The sequence below is a fragment of the Equus przewalskii genome, chromosome 9, assembly GCF_037783145.1.
Source record: "Equus przewalskii isolate Varuska chromosome 9, EquPr2, whole genome shotgun sequence".
Classification (NCBI taxonomy): Eukaryota; Metazoa; Chordata; class Mammalia; order Perissodactyla; family Equidae; genus Equus; species Equus przewalskii.
In genome coordinates this window covers 68870826-68893349 of record NC_091839.1, presented here as the reverse complement: position 1 = coordinate 68893349, position 22524 = coordinate 68870826, and the positions used below count along the sequence as shown (strand labels likewise).

General features: G+C 39.0%; 2 long non-coding RNA genes across 2 annotated transcripts in view; one reads left to right on the top strand and one right to left on the bottom strand.

Annotated features, from left to right (window-relative positions):
* The window catches only part of LOC139073391 (uncharacterized), a 42798-nt gene that overhangs the window by 11899 nt on the left and 8375 nt on the right, over nucleotides 1–22524 (bottom strand). The window lies entirely within an intron of this gene.
* On the top strand, nucleotides 1881–20975 carry LOC139073393 (uncharacterized). Its single transcript, XR_011522064.1, has 5 exons — nucleotides 1881–2162; nucleotides 15366–15493; nucleotides 16996–17098; nucleotides 19641–19808; nucleotides 19888–20975. It is a non-coding gene; the product is annotated as an uncharacterized lncRNA (long non-coding RNA).

The following is a 22524-nucleotide window of genomic DNA, read 5'->3' as shown; positions in this document are numbered from 1 at the left end:
TGCAACGTAAATAAAAATTCTAAAGATTCTCTTTCCTGCTGTTTTAGTATACTTTGATTGTTTTATTCATAGGCTTTCCTTTTTTAAGAAAAATAGAAATACCACAGGACATATGTCAATATCTATAGAATTCCAACTGCCATGATTGAAGACAGCTGTGGTTTCTTTAAATCAGTTACTGACCTCAGACTAACTGAGTAAGGCAGCTGAGGACTGTGGCTGAGCGCTCACCGCCTAGAATGCAATGAGTCGGCACTCTGGGTTTTCATTCCGAGCAAAGTCACTGATTCACGGTCTGACCTTGAACAATCCTTTTGTGACTCAGTTTCTCAAGGCAAATAGCTCTCACATAATAGAGGGAATTAGTAGTATAAGCCTCAGCTGATATTAACAGGTATTTTAAAATCTTAAAAGGCAAAACATAATTTATTTTTAAATTTTGATTTCTCTTTTCTTCACAAGTGAATAATTCAAAGTCATATCTGTATCCATTTTTACTTTCTTCTCAAAGATTATTTTTATATATAATATGTATATTTCTTTTTTATAAAAAAAAAGAGTGGTTTGTATAGGACATACCAAGAACAACTGAAAATATACCTATAACATTTGAAAGCTGTAACTATGTCATAGCAACAATATTGATATTTTGAATACAAGACATATTGAACAATGCAAATATTTTTAACAATTAAATCATTAATTGAATTAAATATAGTACTCTATTCATGTAAAATGTTCCCTAAATCTTATGGATGAGAGTTTTTCTTTTAATATACTAAGGTAGGAAGATGATTTTATAAAAAACTCCGTCATATCTATCTATCCCTTTAAAAAATATCCTTTAGGGGCCAGCCCCATGGCTGAGTGGCTAAAATTCCCCATGCTCTGCTTCGGCGGTGGCTGGTTCATGGGTTCACACCCCAGGTGTGGACCTATTCCACTCATCAGCCATGCTATAGAGCCAACCCGTATGCAGAGTAGAGGAAGATGGGCACAGATGTGGGCTCAGGGCTAATCTTCCTCAAGCAAAAAAAAAGAAGGATTAGCGACAGATGGTAGCTCAGGGCGATTCTTCCTCACATGCACAAAAAATATCCTTTAATTTTGATTTTAAGTTTTCAAGTTCTGCAAACTTGTGAACTTTTGTATCTAAAGTTTATTCATTCATTCATTCACTACAAATGCTGTTATGCTCGCTATGTGCTAGTTGCTGCAGATATAGTGATGAACCGGACAGACACAGCACCTGCTCTGATGGAGCATACGTGCTAGCAGGGAATAATCGGTATATGAAGAGGCAAACAAAATTACTGCAAACTGTTGTAAGTGCGAACAAAGAATCAAGGAGGGGCTGTGATAGAGAATAAGAGAGGAGGGCCTTCCCGAAAGCATGAACAGAAATCATATCCCCAGGAAGTAACAATTAAGCAAGCCCACAAGGAGGAGCAAAGGCCTTCCAGGGAGAGGAAACCGAATGAATGAGTCTGAGCTATGGAAGCACGTGGTGTGTCCCAGGAGCTGAGGTAGGGCCAATATGGCCAGAAGGTGATGGGAGATAGACGGGCACCAGGTCATGCAGGGGGCATGCAGGCCCAGGGGAGCTACTGGGAAAATTATTTTAAATGCAATAAGAAGTTTTCATGAAAGTTTATAACAAAAATTTTCATTTATAAACAATATTTTTATTTCTTCTTTTAATGGAGTTCAGTGGTCATTCTGTTCATTTCATAGCGAATCAGCGTGAGCAAGGCTCCTCTGTTTTATTTTTCCTTTTATTTCTCAACCCACACTCTCACTCACCGTTGGTACTTCACCTTGCAAGCACCCTCTCTCATGTCCTTGATTTACGTACTCACGTGTACAGCAGCGTTTTGTATGCTCATGTGGTTTTGCATAAATGGCGCTAAAGTCTCATTTTGTCTTCTCCTCCTCTCACTCAACACTGTGCTTATCCGTGTTGCTCTCTGGACACTTGGTCCGTTGCCTCTCACCCTGCATAGAATTCCAAATTACATGGATTCCAAACAATGCATCCACATTTCACACGTCTGTTCCCTGAGCCAGCCATGGACTCCGATTCCCTAACCACACAAATAATGCTGGGATGAAACTTCTTCTGCGTAGATGCTTGTGTACCTGAGTAAGAAATGATCCGGAAGGTATGCTCAGGGGTGGCATTGTGCATAGGCACGTGCATACCTAATTTATGTGCTTTCATGTTGCTTTTCAGAAAACTGGCTGTATTCATCGACACTCCCATCAACCTTTGTTTTATGAACTTTTATAATTTTGATATTCTGGTATCTAAACAGTGGTGTCTGATATTTTGTTTCCTTTGTTGTTGTTGTTGTTGTTAGAAATAACATTAGAAGGAGCATCTCTTCATATATTTGTTAGCCATTTGGGCTGTCCTTCGTAGGGGTCATTTGTTCATTATCTTGTCCCTTTTTGTCCATCAGCTGTCTTCGCTTTCTCTGTGGATTTGTAGAAACCATTGTGTATCCTAGAGAGTAATCCCTTATTACAATTTAATAGTCCAACTACCTTTGGCTATTCTGTCTATTGGCTTTTTTGTTGCTTTTGGACATAAATCTTTAATTTTAATATAGCAACCTATCAATTTTTCACTTTTGGGTTTGAGATTTTAGAGACTTTGTGAAGAAATATTTTCTCACTCCTAGGACACAAAAATATCCTCCTAAGATTTTTTTCTGTTAGAGTTTTACCTTTCACATTCAGGCATACAATCCTTCAGGACTCCTTTTGTATGAGGTACAAAGTAGGGGCACAACTTTAGTTGTTTTCCAAATAATAAACCAATTTTTCCAATGTCATCTACTAAGAAAAATTGCCCTTTTCATGTTGCTTTTTCTTGCAATGATATCATAAATTATATCCTATACGTCTTCTTCTAAGCTTTGTTATGGTCTGTTAATTTATTTTTCTGTTTTTATCAAGACCATACTTTTTGTTTTTTTAATATGGCTCTGTAATATCTCCTAATAGCTGGTAAAGTAAATTTTCCCCCCTGGTTCTTCTTTAACAGCATTAAGATAGTATTTAAATTCTTCAACTTTACTCACCTCATCCAGGGAGAGAAAAAAAATAAGACAATAAGAAGACTCAGAAAAACTCCAATAACCGTCAAACAGAGGGGGCGATTGTAATTGGCTTAACCATTGATGTGGTTAGTGGACAAACCTTGCATTAATTCAAATGAAGTTCATATGTATAAAAGGTGGATACATACATACATGTATGTTCATATACATCTATATGCATTCATATACATGTATGTATGTAATCAGGCCCAAAAGATGTGAAGAGATTTGAACAAAAACTCAACAATGTCTTACCACTATTCTGTTCATGATGCCTAAAATCCACGTATTAAAGGTTCACTCTTCTAGGCAAATTTGTTTAGACAAATACCTTGCAGGAGGAATGATATTGATTAAAATAAGGTGATAGCCAAATTAATCCACTATTTTCAATTGGTTACTTATAGGCGTCTCAACTTGACTGCTTTCTGAGAGTATTTTTAAGAGTACAGAGAAGAGGCAAAGTACAGGGTGAAAGAGGGGCCCTCCCTCTGTTCCTCTTACCCCTACTCTCCCAGACCATGTCCCTAGATGGCTAATGCCCTCATGCAGATGGCAGCTGACATAGTCCCTGCCACAAGATTTGTATCCCAAGCATGGTGTTGTATTCCCGTAGAAGACAGCAGCTTTTGCTATTTGGCATGCTGAAAGGATTGCTTTGTTATTTGAGGTCAGAATTTAAATATTTAAAGCTGATTGCTATTCGATACTATCTTTTTTGTGACATTGCTTGCCCAATACCTTTGTTAAAACAAAAAAAAAAATCTCACTCTTGGTTTCTCTGCTATGATGATTGCCCAAGAATCCCCCAACTGGAATTCAATCTGGATATTCTATGGTCCCTGTGGAAAAGTCTGATTTAATGAAATGCTTGCATGTCAGCTCTGCGGTATGTACGCAACTACTGCCATTCCTTCTGGCCACTGCTCTTCTCATCTTGCAGAGTCATGGGATTCCATGGAGCAGTGATTATTTTCTTTATGTAAAAATAACAAGCAGGAAGAGAGAAAAAGTTGCCACATAGGGAGGGAGAAAGAAGGAAGAAAATATACGAAGTATATAGTAGAGAATTAGGACCTGTTGCCACCATTATTCATTAGTAGACAACACTTTCTATAGAGCGATCTGTCCTGCTTCTGTTTGACGTCCTTGTGAAGGCAAGTTGCCTGAAGATAACTTGACCTTGTTACTTTTGTTATGTCTCCTAATTTCTTGATTTGTGAAGCAAATAGAATCTATTATCCACATACTAAGGAGGGGGTGGTATGTGGAGAATAAAAAAAAAATAATTAACTAGGAAAGTACCTTACACTCTATGAAGAAAATATATCCCCTAATTCAGGATTTTATTTTTATTACACTTACTACTATCAATAATTTCAATATTTTTTTAATATAGCACAGATAAATCTAGCGTTAATTTTTTATGGGCCTTATCAACCCCTTGTTTTTTTTTCTCAACTCCAGATTACTGTCTCCTAGAGATATCAGTTATTTGAAGTTAATGTTATATTTTTTGAGATGATTTCAACTCTAACCTATCTTGAATACCCATGTGCTAAATGTTCTTCTATTAATTTTTCTTATTTTTTTAATTATTATAATATTTTGTAATCATGGAGAAAATAGAAAATAAACCACCTTTCTGTTTTTGGAGAAAATTTTACATACAGCAGAATACACGTCAATATCTAGCTTGCCTGTTCTCTCTGCAAAGCCAATGAGTCAGCAATGCCTTTTTTAAAGTTGCTGGATTAGTCTCCGCACAATCTACATAACAATGAAAGGTTTGTTCCTTGCCCCCTTTCAGAAGTTTAAAATGTTACTGCGTATGTAGCAATATCTTTGGGTATTTTCACTAGATTTAAAGTCTTGCAACACCTCAGCTCATCACCTAGGTATAACTTGTTTTCACTTGGCATTCTGTGAGAGATGCCCAGTGCAAAAATGGAGGATACTACCGCTACCTTGTGAAGATTATGGATTCTTCACTGCTACTCTTTTCTTCCTTATGCTCCTCCTATTTTATTCGTAAAAGGATGTAGGTACCAGTATTCTTGAGTGAGTTTAGTCCTGACACTGACTGGCATCCCTATATCTGCTGAGTGATGGTGGAGGATAACGTGACATTACAAAAACCAATGTCTGCTTGATGCTTGAGCACTCCCAGGTAACTCAGTGCTAATGCAAGGGATGCAAACTCCCCAGGATTAAGAACCACGGAATTTTACACTCACATAAGACTTTTGGCCTTTGTGGTACCCCACACACCACAGATATTTCCAAGATAATTGTTGTTGACTGAATGACATCTAAAAGAGTTTAAAGTAGTAATAGCAGTAAAAATGGTAATATCTATCCCCTATGACAGGATTTTGATAGATTTGATTTAACTTTCTCAAATGCCCTCTTCAAGCTATGTTGTGAAAGCAACTACATATTCTGCCTGATTCTAAAGTCAGGTCTAATCTCTGTTTTGTAATCTCTTTCACAACAGAAAGTAATGCCTTTTATAACCCAATCCTACTGTAATTATCCAGTGATACATAAACATACTGGTAAAAGAATAAATATATTCTTTGGTGAGATTCGTTCTTAGTGAACCCATTTTGGGTCCATGATATTATTTTCATTTTTAGTGTTTCCAATTTATGGCTCATATGCACAGCTCTCCTTTTCTTTCAGGAAATTTTTATAATATCTATCCATTCCTTATACCTAATTCTCCATGAATTTTCATAATCTGAATCATTACCAAGAATGTTGATAGAATTCAATCTATGATATTATTTCACTATCTTGGAATGAATTCAGCTAGGCCTGGTGACCTAAGTCCTACAAGGTGGTTACAAGATTTAATCTCTGAAGCAGAGTAACATGGTGGTTAATTCATCAGGCTCTAGAGTCAGGCTGCCTAGGATTAAACTCACTAGCTGTGTGATCTTGAGAGAGATTTGTAACTTCTCTATGTCTCAGATTCCTCATCTGGAAAACTGAAGGATAAAACGAATATAAAACAAATAACATCACTACCTTGTATTATGTGAAAATATATGTAAAACATTTACAGCAGCCCACACTCAGTGATTAAGCAAGTCCAGGGCCCGACCTAGGATACTCAGACAGCTAACACCCATCCCAGAGATCTCCACAGGGTAACCAAGGCCTCGGTGGGCCTGCATCACACTTCAGTTTCTTCCTTCTCCTTCCTTTCCAAATCTTGATCCCTAATAAACAGTTTGAAACTCAAACTCAATCTCAGCATTGGAAGATAATCAGATGTTTCCAGAGAACGCAGCATGCAACATCAGCTCCTCAGAAAACTCCCGGAAGCTTACTATAGGCCTTTCCCTTCATGTTCCTCATTGATATAGTTTGTGGTTGAAGTGGTAGTTTGATTTTCATACTCTCCTAACGTAATTTTAAGTCAAATGCATACTTTTGGACTAAGCTTATAGATTATACCATCTCCTGTTTCAAAGTTTTACTGATATTCATCCTCAATTTTTTAAGAAACAATATCTAATTTCCCATTATAAACTAACATATGTTGATAAATTAGCAAATTTTTAAAAAGCCTACAAGGAAAATTAAAATAACCAATAATCATTGTCACAATATTAGAATCAAGATATAGGTCTTATTTGTCAGTCGTTGTTCTTCTTGTTTAGCATAATGGGAACATAGTCCTGTGCTACGCATTCTTCTAGCAGTGTATCAATTTGCTTTATGACTAATAATAATTGCTAGCATACACCAAGAGCTTATATGCCAGGTACTACTCTAAGCTCTTTCTGTGCATGTCTCATTTTGCGTGCTCAATGAGTCTACGATAACTATTAGTTCTCCATTTTAGGGAGGGGGAAGTGATGTCCTGAGAACTTAAGCCATTTGCCTGAAATCACACAGTGTATAAGTGGCAGAGCTAGGATTCAAAACTAGCCATGTGACTCAAAGTCTATGTTCTTTTAAGCCTAAAAACTGTCACTGTTTTTTGCTTAAGCACTTGATATTTGACATTGTCAGGTGAGAGAATAGTCTAAACTCTAGAAGCCCTTAAACATCTTTTTATTGTTGTTTTATTGAGGAAGATTGGCCCTGAGCTAATATCCGTTGCCAATTTTCCTCTTTTTGCTTGAGGAAGATGGTCCCTGAGCTAACATCTGTGCCAATCTTCCTCTCTTTTGTGTGTGGGACACCGCCACAGCATGACATGATGAGCGGTGTAGGTCCACGCTTGGGATCCAAACCTGCAAAGCCCAGACTGCCAAAGCAGAGTGTGAACTTAACCACTGTGCCACCGGGCCAACTTCTAAACATCTTTACTTTCATATTTTCTGTCATACCTAAAGCTCTGCTCTTAGGCACCATGAAATACACAGAGGCCTAAGACAGAGCCTCCATCTTAAAAGTAATCTAGTTGGAAAGAAAGATGAGAATAACTGATCTGAATACACGAGAGTAAAATAAGTGCTATCATGGGGTAGAGAAAGTCGCAGTTTGAGAAAAAGGAGAAAAAATTCCAAATAGAGCTTCAAGGAGGAGGATTAAATCTCGAGAATTGTTAAGTTATAAAAGCAGAAGAGCTTTCCAGATTGAGATAAGCATGACAAGCAACGATATGTGAGCATATAGAGCAAGCTTGAAGGATGGTGAAGAAGCTGGCAAAGATACGATAGATTTATTTTATTTTACAGAACTGATTCTTTCCTGAAGAGCAGCATGGAATTTGAATTTTTATAAACTAAATCACATTTAAAAGTCCTGGGGCACTAACTAAATAGAATCATTTGACCTTAAGTGAAGCTAAGGATTCATTCATGGAGTGTAAAACACACATTTTTTTTTTTTTTTAAATCAACTTAAATAATTCTATCTTTTCTGATGTTTGGATTTTAAATCAATGAAATCTATCCTTTCTTGCTTTCTACATGGTTCTGCTTCTACTTTTTCTTTTTGTAGTGTTTTCTTGCTATTTTTTGGTCATAGTTGGTTATATTTCTCATGTTTCGTTTTCTAAGCCTGTAAATATTGCATACCAACACAATACACACAAAAAAGAAATATTTCCAAAATGATTTCAAAATCAAATTTATTTTCCGGTAATTCGATTTATAGGTAATGCCAAAGAAAGAATCAGGGAACATTTAAAAATAACTCCTAATTACTAACAGATGAAAATGCATTGGCTAAGTTTAGGCATGGAATTCAGGCAGCTGATTGTGTTGGAAACACAGCTGCATGCTTACATAGGTGGCTACACCCCCACATTCTAAACAGTCCCAGCGAGTGCTTTGGTGTCCACATTTGTCAGTCTCTGGATTTCCACGTACCTGCAGAGTATTGGCTAAAAGCATTACAGGAAATAGAATTATCTAGCTAAAAATACCTAAGAGTTTTCAACCTTTGAAAACTCAGATTTTAAAAGATATTATTGTCATTGTATCTTTGACAGGTATTATTCTACTTTGTAAAATTATGTCTTTGCTTTTTTCATCAAAGATAAAAGGAGATTCTAGTCCTGAAGAGCAGCATCAGGAGAAGACAGACCCTCTCATTCTCTAGAGGTTACTCTGAGTTTGCTTTACCTTGGATTGCCTGTGGACAGGCCTAGGACCATCACTGAGAGAAAACCATAGAGATAATCTGATGCCACGAAACTGAGGGACAGCATGATTAAAATATTTGGGCGTATTGATATCAAGGTTATACCTGTGTGTGATCTGGATTTGCAGAAAAAAGGCCAGGCTTGATATTGCCTGATGCAAAGTAGTACAGATTTTTAATACCCCAAGAGATAAGCCAAGGTTATAGGGAGAGAGAAAAAAATCACAAAGTGGCAGTATCCACAGGAACATTTTCAGTGCTCAGGAGGCATATTCAATTCATTCAGAGACTCAGAAGCATAAAAACCAAGGTAACTGTGGTGGTCACCTGTAGAATATGTCCATTCATCTTTCTGCTTGATGTCGTAATCAGTTAGATGTCCTATACAGGGGCAGAGTCAGGCTTTGTGGGATCTTAAAGTTTGTAATATTTTGCGGACCCTCATCTTATTTAAGAAAAATAATTTTTTTCTTTTCTTTCTTTCTTTTTTTTTTTTTGCTGAGGAAAATTGACACTGAGCTAACACCCGTTGCCAATCCTCTTCTTTTTTTTTTTCACCCTTGAGGAAGATTATCCCTGGGCTAACATCTGTGCCAAGCTTCCCCGTTTTTCTATGCGGGTCGCCGTCACAGCATGACTTGATGAGAGATGAAGGTCTCTGGCTGAGACTCGAACCCACAAACCCAGGCCACCAAAGTGGAGCACACAGAACTGTAATCACTCAGCCCCAGAGCTGCCCCCTAAGAAAAATAATTTTAAAAATTATTAATAAGGAATTGTGAGGGCACCTCCTGGGTGTTAGAAAAGACTCATGCAAGTAAGGGGTCCTGACACTGAAGTTTCAATAGCTTCACAGAAACTCTACTTCTGATGCCAAAGGAGCATGAAAATGCTTAAGGAAACTATCACCATCTTCAACTTGCTAGACAAGATGAATAACTCCCAGGCAAGATGGCCATACTTTTGAAAGGAAGCTGGAGGAGAAAAGGGAGATTGAATGGGAATTAAAGAGAGCTTCTTATGGGGTTTATTCACAGTGGTGTGCTGGAATCAGCTCATACGGGCTCTCAGGAGTCACTTGTTTAATTTTCAGAAATTTTGTGACTGGGCTGATGTCACAATGGTAGCTTGAAATCTGTCATGATGGGAAAACTTATAACATAGAAATTGGCAAATGCTATGATTTGGGACTTCTTCATTCCAAGGAGCCAGTTGTTAACATCAGTACATCATGGAGTTTATGGGAATTCAAAATCCATGAATTTACTAAGTAGAAATTAGGGAAATAAAACTGTACCACTATTCTGTTATACCGATAGGAATCAAATTCCAAGGAAGACTTTTCCAGAAACTTGAAGAATGAAAGGCAAGAATAAAAACACATTAGTTGGACACTTTTCTCCCACCCAAGATCCATCATCAATCTGGGTGATTGTCCATATAGATGACCATCCAGCTTCTTGGTTCCTACATACCTTAACCTCCTTATACCATGAACCTTCAATTCTTCTCCACATTCATGACCACATTTTGGATCTTCCCAACACTTACAGATTTTGCATCTCTGAGACCCCTATTTCTAGCATCCAAGACTCTAAATGCAACTTCATTTATTATTCATACTTTCAGCAAATATTGATTTCACACCTACTATATACCAGGCAGTGTTATAGATATTAGGGATAACGTAATGAACAAGAAATATGCTATAAGGGAAAACAGACAATAAAAAAGTAAGCCAACAGTTAAGATAATTTCTGATAGTGCTAAGTGCTAGAAATGAAATGTGGAAGTGCACTATGACAGATAATAATGACGTGGTGGGGAGGGAGAATACTTTACCTAGGCTGGCTTGGGAAAGCCTGTCTGAGAGTTTGTATCAGTTGGAATACAAGGAATAGAGAGAACCACACCCAGAGAAGAGGGAAAGACTGTCAAGACAGAGAGAACAGCATGTACAGAGGCCCTGAAATGGAAAAATCTTGACTTGTTTCAAGAACAAAAATGGAAAAAGATTAGTATAGAATACAGAAGTAGGGTAGAGAAAGAGAGGTAATCATAGAAGGTGAGGGTAGAGAACTAAGAAGAGATTGTAAAGTATGTAATTTTTCTGGATTTAATTATAAATACAGTGAAAAGCTTTTGTAAGATGTTAAGCTGGAGAACAACATGATCTATTTTCTATTTTTAAATGATTACTCTGTCTGCTGTATGAAAGTTGCATCAAAGAGGGATGAGTGTAGGGGAGCTGGCCCTGTGGCCACTTGGTTAAAGTTCCACGTACTCCGCTTTGACGGCCCAGGTTTGCAGGTTCAGATCCCAGGTGCGGACCTACTCCACTCATCAGCCACACTGCAGAGCCATCCCACATACAAAATAGAGGAAGATTGGCAGGGATGTTAGCTCAGGACTAATCTTCCTCAAGCAAAAAAAGAGGAAGATTGGCAACGGATGCTAGCATAGGGCGAGTCTTCCTCACCAAAAAAAAGAAAAAGAGGCATGAGAGCAGAATTAGGAAAACAATGAGAAGGTCTTTATAAGTGTCCAGGCAGGCAGAAAGGTGTCTGGAACTGGGCTGCAGGAGATAAAGATTGAGGCAGATAGGTAGATGAAAGATATTTTAGAAGTATTACTAAAGATATAACAAGATTTGCTTTTGGGTATAAAAGAGAAGATGCAAAAATGGCTCTTAAATTTTTCATGAATATCTGGGTGAATGGATGTGTCTTATTTTGAAATAAAAAAGATTAGAAGTGGAGGATTGGGGAGTAAATCAATCGTACTATTTTGGGTACACTGAGTTTGAGCTTCTCCTTTCAAATGGAGATGTGTCAAGTAGACAGTCGGCTATTATGAGACTGGAGCTCAGTTAATTGATATCGAGCAATTACTGTTTGTCCCATATTAAGCAAGGAATGGCTGAGGAAATAAGGGTCTTTAACTTGAGGGAGGATGGCATGATATTTGAATGATAACCAAGTAGTAGAAATGGTAGACTTAGTATGTCTCTCCAGAAGGCAAACTCTAGAACAGTGATGGAGCTTCATAGATAGGTAGATTATGGTTTACTGCAGAACTTTCCAATGATTAAAACTTTTCATCTATGGAAGGTTTTGCATTAGTCTTAAATTTAGGGTTAATCACAGATAGTACTTTTCCTTTCACTAGATTCCTTCAAACCTAGGACTCTAGGTCAGGAACATGCATCAGTAGAGAGGCTGGAAGAGACTGAGATCGCTTTGGAAATCTCTGCCTCTAAAATTCTGAAGGAGAGAGGAACTAACTACTGCTCTTCACCAAATATATGCCAAGCATATTTAGGCAGCATTCACATTTAATGCCAAGTAATTCAACATCAGCTCTCTAAGGTAAGATTGTTCCTGCCTTGTAGATGGTGAATACACATGAAACAATTAACAACAAATACAGAAAGCAAGCAGAAATTAAAATGTCTATAAGCTTTCATGCTGCTAGCTCTGGGTTGGAGAACGTGAATTGATCCTAGGGCCAGATGCGTTTCCCAGTATTTCCAGTAGGGTCTTACCTTGGGATAACCCACCCAACGGAGATTCTAATTTTGCAAACTTGACTCCTACCCAGATATCTGTAAAGGGAAATTTTCCTCTTTGTGCTTATTGGGCTCCAGCAGTGGGGACAAAGTGATGAGTCTTCCGATCTGCCACTAGAACGTGTGCTTGCTGCATGGAAGCAGGAACAGAGCTGAGCATGTCCTGCCCAATAGCGTAAACTCTACCAAAGGCTGTGTCGTTCATGATCAGAGAAACACTTCTCATCCTATGGGAAAGATGAACAAGATGGAAGAAAGGTCACAAGTGTTACTCTCGTGTGATTCTCTAATGGAAATGTGGGAAAGAGTGTCTCTGAATATTGGGATTTCAGATTTCTTTACTTTCTTATTTATATATTGTTTGACCACATTATAATGAATGCGTATTTTTACTAAAACGGTCATGTGCACGTCTTCTCCTGTTTTGTCTTTCAAAAACTATCTCATGTGTTCTTCTATGAGGATGTCTGTTCTGTCCCTGTCCCACCTACTTGCTACAAAATGTCAATATTTATCATTCAAAGCTTCATTGAACTATAACCTCTTCTTGAATTATTCCCTACCGGCCCAAACAATAATAACTGTGCCTACCCTATACTTTAATTACCTGTTTACTTGTCTTTCTTCCATATTAGAGAGACTATCGGCTTTTTGGGGGCCTTGATCTCCTTCACCTTGTATCTCCAGGACTACAAATAGTGCCAGTACATGGTAGCTGCTCAGTTTTTTTTTTAAGATTGGTACTTGAACTAACGTCTGTTGCCAATCTTTTTCTTTTTCTTTTTTTCTTCTTCTTCTTCTTCTCCCCCAGGCTCCCCCAGTACATAGTTGTATATTCTAGTTGTAGGTCCTTTTGGTTGTGTTATGTGGGACACCACCTCAGCATGGCTTGATGAGCAGTGCTAGGTCCACGCCCAGGATCTGAATCAGCAAAACCCTGGGCCACTGAAGCGGAGCACACGAACTTAACCACTCGACCACAGGGCCGGCCCCTGCTCAAGATATTTTTATTGAATTAAATTAAATATTGTTTCCTAGCTGGATGCCAATGGGCTGATGGGCAAGGAAACCAGCTATATCAAGGTCTCAGGGCTCTCATCTTAATTCCACCGGGTTTTGACCTCAGGGGCATAATTGATATTACTTATTCAGATAGCTTTCCTTTAACTTGAATTTGGAGAAGGGCAGCACCCTAAACATTTCTGAGAACTGGGAGATGGCCGCCAGCCCGGAGAACAGGGCTTGCCTCCTGATGTAACTTTACCAATGCTTTTTCTTCCTAGTATTTGTCTTTCAAACAAAGCTGCTTTCAAGACACAACTCTCTGCTCTCGGAAAGTACAGAGGCAACTGGCGGTCTCCTCCGTGACGGTGTATTTCTAATTAGAACAATACAATATGTTTTTTTTCCCTACTAAAAACAAAAGTCACCCACGGGGCTGAGAGTTTCACATTCTCTTCTTAGCTGAAAGGTGCCTGTTTTTCATACGCCAATAAAATTTTATTTGGCCACTTAAAAAAAACTTGTTGACAAGCAGTTGCATTTGGCTTGCCTTTTCTGGTAAGAGAGCATGTTTTTGAGGGGGCAGTCTGCTCAGGGATTAGGAGCCCAGACTCTGAGCCAGATTACTGAGTAGTCTGTCTCTACCACCTCCTCGTTGTCTGAGTCTAAGCAAGTCATCTGGTCCCTCGGAGCCTCAGTTTCCCCATTTGTAAGATGGGATGCACCCACCTCATGCCATGTTGATGGGATTAAAGGTGAACTATTTTCAAGAGTGATGGGAAACAGTAAAATTAGGTCAGCGATCACTAGAAAGTCGTCACCAAGTGTTAGCTATCATTAATATTCTTCCCTAGAAAATGTACTTGACCTAATTTAGTACAGTTTTAAAGGATAGGTTTAAAAATTAGAGTTAAATAGGTCAAGACCCATTTTGAACTTCTCCTTTCTTCTCTCTTTAAAATGAAAAAGAAATTTAACACAGATTAACAACTGAAAATGCGCTCACTTTCGGTAGGTTCTTGTCTCCACTGTTCATTGAGAAGTGCCCTGTAGTTAATAAGATCCTGCTTTGTTTTCAGTCTATTCACTCAAAGTTTCCTCTGGCAGTGTCGTGGGGTAAGAAGTGTCTCCTACTGTCAGTGCCAGGGTATAAGAACTACTTTAAAAGTCAATTTTAAGAATCAGTGTATAGTTATACCTTTGTGTTAAAACTGGAGATAGTTCAGCCATCAAAAGTTCAATGAGGAAAAAAGTGCAGCCGATATGCCCTGAAGGACTATATTCAGCCACAGCCAAAAATAAACACCCCACCTGAATGATTTCCTATACACTTCTGCTCTTCCTTAGCTCTCCTCCTTTATCTTCCATATTATGACCCCATGGGGCCTTGTATAGTGCAGAACATGTGAAAGGAGACTGGAAAATGGCCTTTGCTGTCTCACCTCCCACTTCTCTCTTTAAGACACTCTAATCAGGTTTATGTTTTTACCATGCAGCTAAAACTGCTCTTGTCACAGTCCCCAACAATGTCCATCTTCTGACATCTGGTCACCAGCTTCCTGTCCTCATCTTACGCAAGCTATCTGAGTCATCAGCAGTATTTGACCCAGTTTTCTCTCCTTCGTGAAAAACTTTTCATCTCTTGGCTTCCAGCACACCATGTTCTCCTGGTTTTCTGCCTACCTCAATGGCTTCTCCTTCTCAGTCTCCTTTTCTGGCTCCTCTTCCTCCAAGAGACTCTCAGTGTTGGTGTCCTCCGGGGCTTAGTCTTTGCCCTTCTTTCTCTTCTAACTTTATTCTCTCCCTAAGCTATTTCATCCTCTCTAATGGGTATAAGTGTCATCAATGTGCCATTGATTCCCAAATTTCTTTCTTTAGCTGCAATGGTTTTAAAACACATCCACAAATAATTTGCTGTACCTCCGACCAAAGATGGAATACAATTCTTCTCCCTTTAAATATGAACCAATCTTGGTGACTTACTTCTAATGAATACAAAGAGGCAAAAGTGAATCTGTGGGATTCCTGAGATGAGGTTAGGAGATGAGGTACAGCTTCACCCTGGTTCTATCTCTCTCTCTTAGGATGTGCACCCTGGGAACCCAGCCACAAGATTTTGAGAAGTCACACAGCCACATGGATAGGCCATGTGAAGGAGTTCCAGCCTAGCCCAGTAGATGGCTGATGGCCATTATCATCAACCACCAGACATGTAAGTAAGTGAGGTTTTAGATGATCCAGAATGCAGCCTTCCAATTGCCCCAGCTGATGCCAAATGAAGCAGAAATAAGTCCCCATCAAGCCTACTCAAGTTCAAGATTTGAAACAAAATTCATGTTACTGTTGTTTTAAGCCACTAAGCTTTGGCGATTTTGTTACTCAGCAACAGATAATCAGAACACTATTTAGACCCTTCCTCTGTACTCTGGAACCTGCCCACTCAACAGCCTCACTTCAATATATTACAGAAAATTCAACTTCTTATGGCAAAAAAGAACTCATGATTTCCTCCACAAAACTGACTCCTCCCCCTTCTTCCCTTCCTTAGTCAAAGGCACCACCACTCAGTCCATTTCTCAGCCAAAAACCTGGGAATCCTCATTGAATAAGGCCTTTTCTTCACATCACAGATCCAATCTATCAGCAAATTCTGTGACTACCCTCAAAATAGGTCCCTGAGATGGCCATTTCTAACTGCCTTCACCATCATCTGTTATAATCATCGCCACCATCTTCTCTTACAATGCCTAAAGCAGTACGTGAGGCTTCTAAAATGCTTGCCTGTTTACGCTGATACAGTCTAATCGCTGGACAAGCATCCTCTGCCAACATGCTTGAATGACTTCCCATTTGACTTACCGCAATGTCTGGGTCCTTATTGTGGCCTACAGGGTCACATACGAATGGGCCCCTGCCTTTAGCTCCAGTTTTATCTCCAACCACTTGCTCACTCAGTTCATTTGTTTCTGTCACAGTGGCCTTTTTGCTTTTCCTGGAACAGGCTACACTCGTTCCTGTTCCTGACTGGCTGTTTTTTTGTCTGTCTGGGAGGCTCTTTTCCCCAAATCACATGACTTTTTCTTTCAGGACGTTCAGGTCTCTGCTCACACATCCTCTTGTCAAAGAGGCCTTCTTCCATATGTTAAGTGCTCCACTGGCTTCTATTACTCTCTATCCTCTTGTGATTTTTTATCTTTCATGGACTTTTCCCCATCTGAAATGATATTTATTCATTCACTGTTGACTCTCTCCCAGATGGGAATCCAGGTTTCCTAAGCACAGAGACTTTTCACCATTCTTTATGCTTTTGTCTTTCTCAGTGTCGAGAGGAATACCTGCCACAGCTGTGAGCAGTCCATACGTATCTGATAAACTTTATTCAATAAAGAAATAGTTCAGTCAATTAATACGTGTGCTTGATTTTATTAGTTGGATTAAATATGTGTGAAGCTTTTTACTGATATCTAAGCTATTTCCATCAAGGAGACTTGGTTCTCCCCATGATGAGGCCTTCTTTGCTGAACTGGTTTGACTGAATTATTCTGAGATAATTTCTGCCTCTGACATTACATGAGAGCCTTGGAAGTAAAATGATAATCGAAACATTAAAATATGTAATACAGCCTCAATACTGGGCTTCATTTTAGCCTAGGAGTTATTTATATTCATATGTAAATTCTTCTTGCCTTATTGCAATGTGGTTTTTTTGTTTAGATATTGTGAAGAACCAGGAGGGATCTGAGATCTTATCCTGCTTGCAAGCTACAAGTTAGCCTGCCACAGATTTATGGATGCAGGCAAAAGACACAAAATCTGGGTGAGACCAAAGACAGTTTGTTACTCACAGCAATACCAGTCGCAGGATATCAGCATTTTCTTGCACTGGTTCCCAGAACCCCAGTTCCCAGAGGCCAACATGACCAGGGCCAGGTGACACTGGCACTTGCAGTGGGTTGTGTCATAGGAGAGAAATCCTGAGTTTAGGAAACCCTGATCTTTTATAATGGATTGCAAGCAAATCTGTTCAATCTCACCTCCAAGAGAGATGCTCTCCTTACTAAACTGCACAGTAAATAAAACTGCCCTCTTTTCCACAAGGAGACACTATCTCTGTCTTCCAAAGCCATTTGTTTTGTAACAACTTTGAAAGGATAGTCCAGAAAAATGCTGTCATTGACTCTGCTCATAAAACATGCAGGAACACAAAAGACTCATGCAGAATTGTCTCCTGTTATGGACTGAATATTTGTGTACCCCCCCCAAATTTTTATGTTGAAGCCCTAATCCTCAATGTGGCAAGAATTTGTGGGGCCTTTGAGAGGTAATTAGCATGAAATGAAGTCATAAGGGTGGGACCTCATGATGGTTTTAGTGCCTTTATTAGAAGAGACCTCAGAGAGCTTGCTCCCTCTCTGAGTGAGCACAAAGAAGAGATGATGTGAGCACACACAGAAGTGGCAGCCACCTACAAGCCAAGAGAATAGGCCTTAGAGTGAAACCAACCTTGCCAGCACCTTATCTTGGCCTTCCCAGCCTCCAGAACTGTGAGAAATAAATTTCTTTTGTTTAAGCCCCCCAAACTCTGGGATTCTGTTATGGCAACCTGAACTAAACGAAGACATCTCGCAACAGACATTTCCTTTGTACTGTCTTTTTTTCTTTTTTTTGTATGAAAGGTTTTTCTTAACACAATTAGCTAATAAAAATATTTGGGCAGACAGCTATCAGAAAAAATGACCAATACTGCAGCGATTTAAAAATATTATTACATCAAATGAAGCAAGATCTCAGTTTTAATTGACTATTGGTTACTCAGTATTTTGTTTAGTCTTTTTCAGCAAATAGGCTTTCATCACATAATGAGAAATCTGGAAATAGCATTGAACTGATATAGTGACTCACTGAAGCATAAGAGACCCACGCTCCTGTCATTTTTCTGCTCTGCCCACCTTATGTGGTGGTAAGATATAGGGCAGAGCATTGGTCCGTCCATAGACTGTGGTGCGGGAAACAGAATTGGATTAGGGGTCAAAATGTTGGTGCTGCCATTTAGTGTTAATGTCAGTTTGACCAAGCCATTGTGTCTTCCTGAGCCTCTCTGTGCTGAACTGTAAAATGACAATAATGGAAATATTCATTCTATATGCTTCAAAGAGTTATTATGAGGATCACAAATGCAAATGTGAATGTTGACAAAGAGCTGATTTGAATCTTAAGCAGAATTGATTTTTTTCACAGCACATTTATCACCTAAATTATTAGGGAACACATAATTTTAAAATATTGCAAGGTGATGAGTGTCAAGTGACTAAGGAGAGACCACAAATCTATTGAGTGTACAGCTATCACTTGTCTATCTCATCCTCTAGGTCTGTGTGCTGAAGCCACATGAAAGTATTTACTACTCCAGGGAAATATTATGAAATTTTAAACTCTGGGACTTTACACAAACTGCTTCTTCTATTGACAATGCATTGTCCCTTCTATTTATGCTTGGTATTCAGTCTTTGATGCCAGGTTAAGTATTGATTTTGGAATCTCTTTCCCAGACTCCTTGGACCAACTGGGCTCTCATTGTGGCCATTTTGTGGTTATCAGAGCATCTCATCTTTACGTTCATGTGTATCTGTTTATCCCACTGAGTAGTGAATACTTTGATGATTAGGGATTCCATTTGATTTACCTTAGAATTCTCAGTACGCAGAAGTATCCGACTCTTGTGGGTGTTTAAATTATATTTGATGAAAGAAAAGGAGAGAGAAAGAGGGTGGAGAGAAGGACAAAGGAAGGGAGGGAAGAAGAGAGAAAGGGAGGAAAAGGAATTCTGAAAAATGTAACACCATTTTTAATATTCATTCATCATGGTATTATGGATAAGAACATGGACTCTGGAGCTGAACACCTGAGTTGAATTGCAGCTCAATTCCCTATTGATTGTGAACCTTGAACATATTAATTATCTTTTCTGAGCCTCATATTCCTCATCTATAAAATAATATAATACTAGCAGCTACTTGATAGGGTTTTTGTGAGGATTAAATGAATCAGCCCATAAAAACAACTTAGAACTGTATGTATCCCCTCAATAAGCATTAGCCACCAAGGTTAACATTGGCGCATCTCTCTCTGATACCACGACCAAATAATATGTGGTGACTACAATTTCAGAGCTTAATTGTTTTTCAGAGGGCATCTTTGAGATATTTCTTGTTAATGGATATTTTGATCAGGTAGTAAGCCAATCTTGTTAAAAGAAGTTTGTAGACAATTTGATTAGATTTTGGGAAAGCTATCCTTTGTTTGTCACATTGATCGTGTCCATTGTTACATACCACTTTCATGTTTATTTTCATTTTTAGTGTGTGTGATAACACTCTTTTTGGAAAACATGTCCTGCCGGGATTGATGGGAAAACTAAAACTCCCCATCCTTTGCTGAGCTTTCCTGGAGATCACTGTCATTTGAAAACTAACGCAAAACTCTTGGTCAGATATTTAGTTTGACCCAACCCCACTAATAGGTAACAGGTAAGATTCGAATTTCCTGGCTTTACTAAATCTACAAGAATAGATTTTAGTATCATCCACTGTAGCCTCTGCTTTACAGATACAGAAGCCCTGTGAAGAGGTACAACGTCTAAGACCACTCAGCCACTCAAGCAATGCCAATTCTGGAACACAGCTCTCCAGATTCTCAGGTGCTCTGATGTTCACAGTGCCAAATGAAAATGGTCAGTTGTTGATGCTACATATTCCCTTCCACTAGAAAACTATTATCACTTTATTATTAAACATTTTTCTCTTTCTGCTTGAGGAAAATCATATTTTGGATGTTAAATATAAAGTAAAAAATTCCAGTGTTATAAGAGCTATAAATATGGTAGAATGTTTAAAAATTAGACGTTATAACAGATGATAGATTTTATTATTTTGATTTTGTCTAATTTTTTCTAGGCATAAATAATTGAAAAATACATGATATTTTGACCTGTATTGTTTTAGGACACAGACTAATGCTTGGGAATACTTGAGTTTTGTTTTAAGCAATAATGCTACTTGCTTACTACTGCAGCCTTGATTTCATGCCAGGAACCTGTATCACTTTATTTGAAAAAGCCACCAATGTTCATCTTCCAGTTGGTCAGGCATTGACCCCTGATGTTGCCATCAGTTTGTCATCCCCTGATGAATATCCCAGGCCATGCACATTCCACACGGAGATTCTATGTGGAAGGTAAAACGTACTCTATGACACTATGACATTGTCTGGAGAAGACTGTTAATGCTCTGTGAACATTCCCACGGAGAGATCTGACCTCTGTTCATCACAAACAGGAACTTTTTTTCTTTTTTTTAAAACCAGAAGCTACAGTGAGAGAGGAAACGATGCTGATTTCTGGGAGAAGTGGTATTGGAGCGTCTGTTTGCTGGCTCTCAGAACAATTGTGGGAAGCCCCACAGAGCTTGTCCTTTTTACTCAAAATAATGGAAAGCACTTCCACTCCTCTGCGGAAACAGAAATTCAAAGACAGGACACAGAGTCTCTAAGCTCTGGCAGCTTTTAGACAGTGTTTTTTCCCCCCTCACTGGTAAACTGAAAGAGGACTCTCCTTGTAGGTGAATTGGTGTGATGTGGTTCTCACCATGTATTCCACCATGCTATTTGCCTTTGGAAATAAAACCTTCTGGCCTGTCTGGTCCCATTCCTTTATTGAATAAATGTGCACTAATCCCTTTCTCTGCATTGAGCTAGGCTGTGAGGAAGCAAAAAGGTGTAAGATACTCTCCCTGCCCTCAAGAAATGTATAATCTAGACAGACACATGAACTGAAAAGTATACCATTTGGAGAGCAATTAGGCAATCTGTAATCTAACTGCTGTGAGTGAGCACTCTTTCTCCTGTTATCTACGCCAGGGAAAGGCTCATCTAAACTCTTAAAGGTTTAGCAACCAGGTGGAGGCAATATAGGTTCCATCACCTTGGAAGCACGTTATGAGATGCTTTGTGGCTGTTCGAATCAAAGAATTAGATTTAACAAAATAACGCAGAATGCTGATTAAATTAAAAAGGAAGAAACAGAAAAAAAAAATCTATAACAATACCATACATGTAAATTAAGATACACTCACACAAATCAACAATGCCCATTTACCGTACAAATAAAACGATATATGGAAACACACTTAAAGGATGGCCTTCAGTGTGGAGGGCCATGGGTATGGAGACTGTCGATTAAAAGGGATTGGATAAATACATAAATAAGACAAGAGGGGTCTTTGTTGATTATTAATGATCACGTGACACAACCTGAGGAGTATGAATAACTCAATCCTCAACCAAATTCCTAAAATGGATAAGGAAAGAAAAAAGCTAATTACAATTCAGAGCAGGAAGTGAGCTTAGCATTCAATATTATTGCAGAGAGGATTAATAAAATCAGCCTTGGGGATCCAGGAAAATGTTTTGGAGGAGGTGACATCTGGATTGAGCCTTAAATGCCCAATCTCACAGCTGTAACCATTTCCTTTACCACATACAGGCTTGTTCTTACCCTTGAATCTGAATCTGAAGCCCTCCCCCCCAGTGATATTGATGAGCTCTCATCTTATTTATTCCAAATCTATTGGAGTGGGTACTATTGCAGGCCAGGAAATAGAAGTTCAAAGAGCAACTGGCCTTAACTTCTTAGCTAGAGCATACCATGCCTAGAGCCATTCTCTCTAACGCGGCAGCCTCCATCACACTCAGTGAGGTATAAATCCATCCTGGTCATCCCATTCCAATTTTGTGCCCTAGGCTTTTACAGTGTTCTGGGGTTTTTTCTTTTTCTTTTTTTCTTTTTTCTTTTTGTAAAATGCAACCTTGTATTTCCCTTCCAACAATTAGGTCCTGGCTTACTCCACCATGGTCCAGCCAGGTGAGACCCACCATCCTACCATTTGATTCCTTTGTCTCTCTGGGACTGTGTATTATCTGCTTCTGCCCGGAGTCCTCAGGAACCAGACTCCTGCCATGTGCTAGCCTTGCAGCTAAGTCCACTGTGTGATGCTAACAGTCTATCGTGGAGAGATTCTCCCACTCTGCTTGCCAGACCCTCCCTCTTGCCCTCTTGCCTTTCATCATTGATCACTGTTTACCTTTTCCAACTTAGTCTCCTCGTCACCGCTCTGTCTGCCAGTCTGGTCCTTCCCTGGTACTGTGATGCTGGGGATGCCACCAAGTGTAGCTGACATAGGCTGGTGG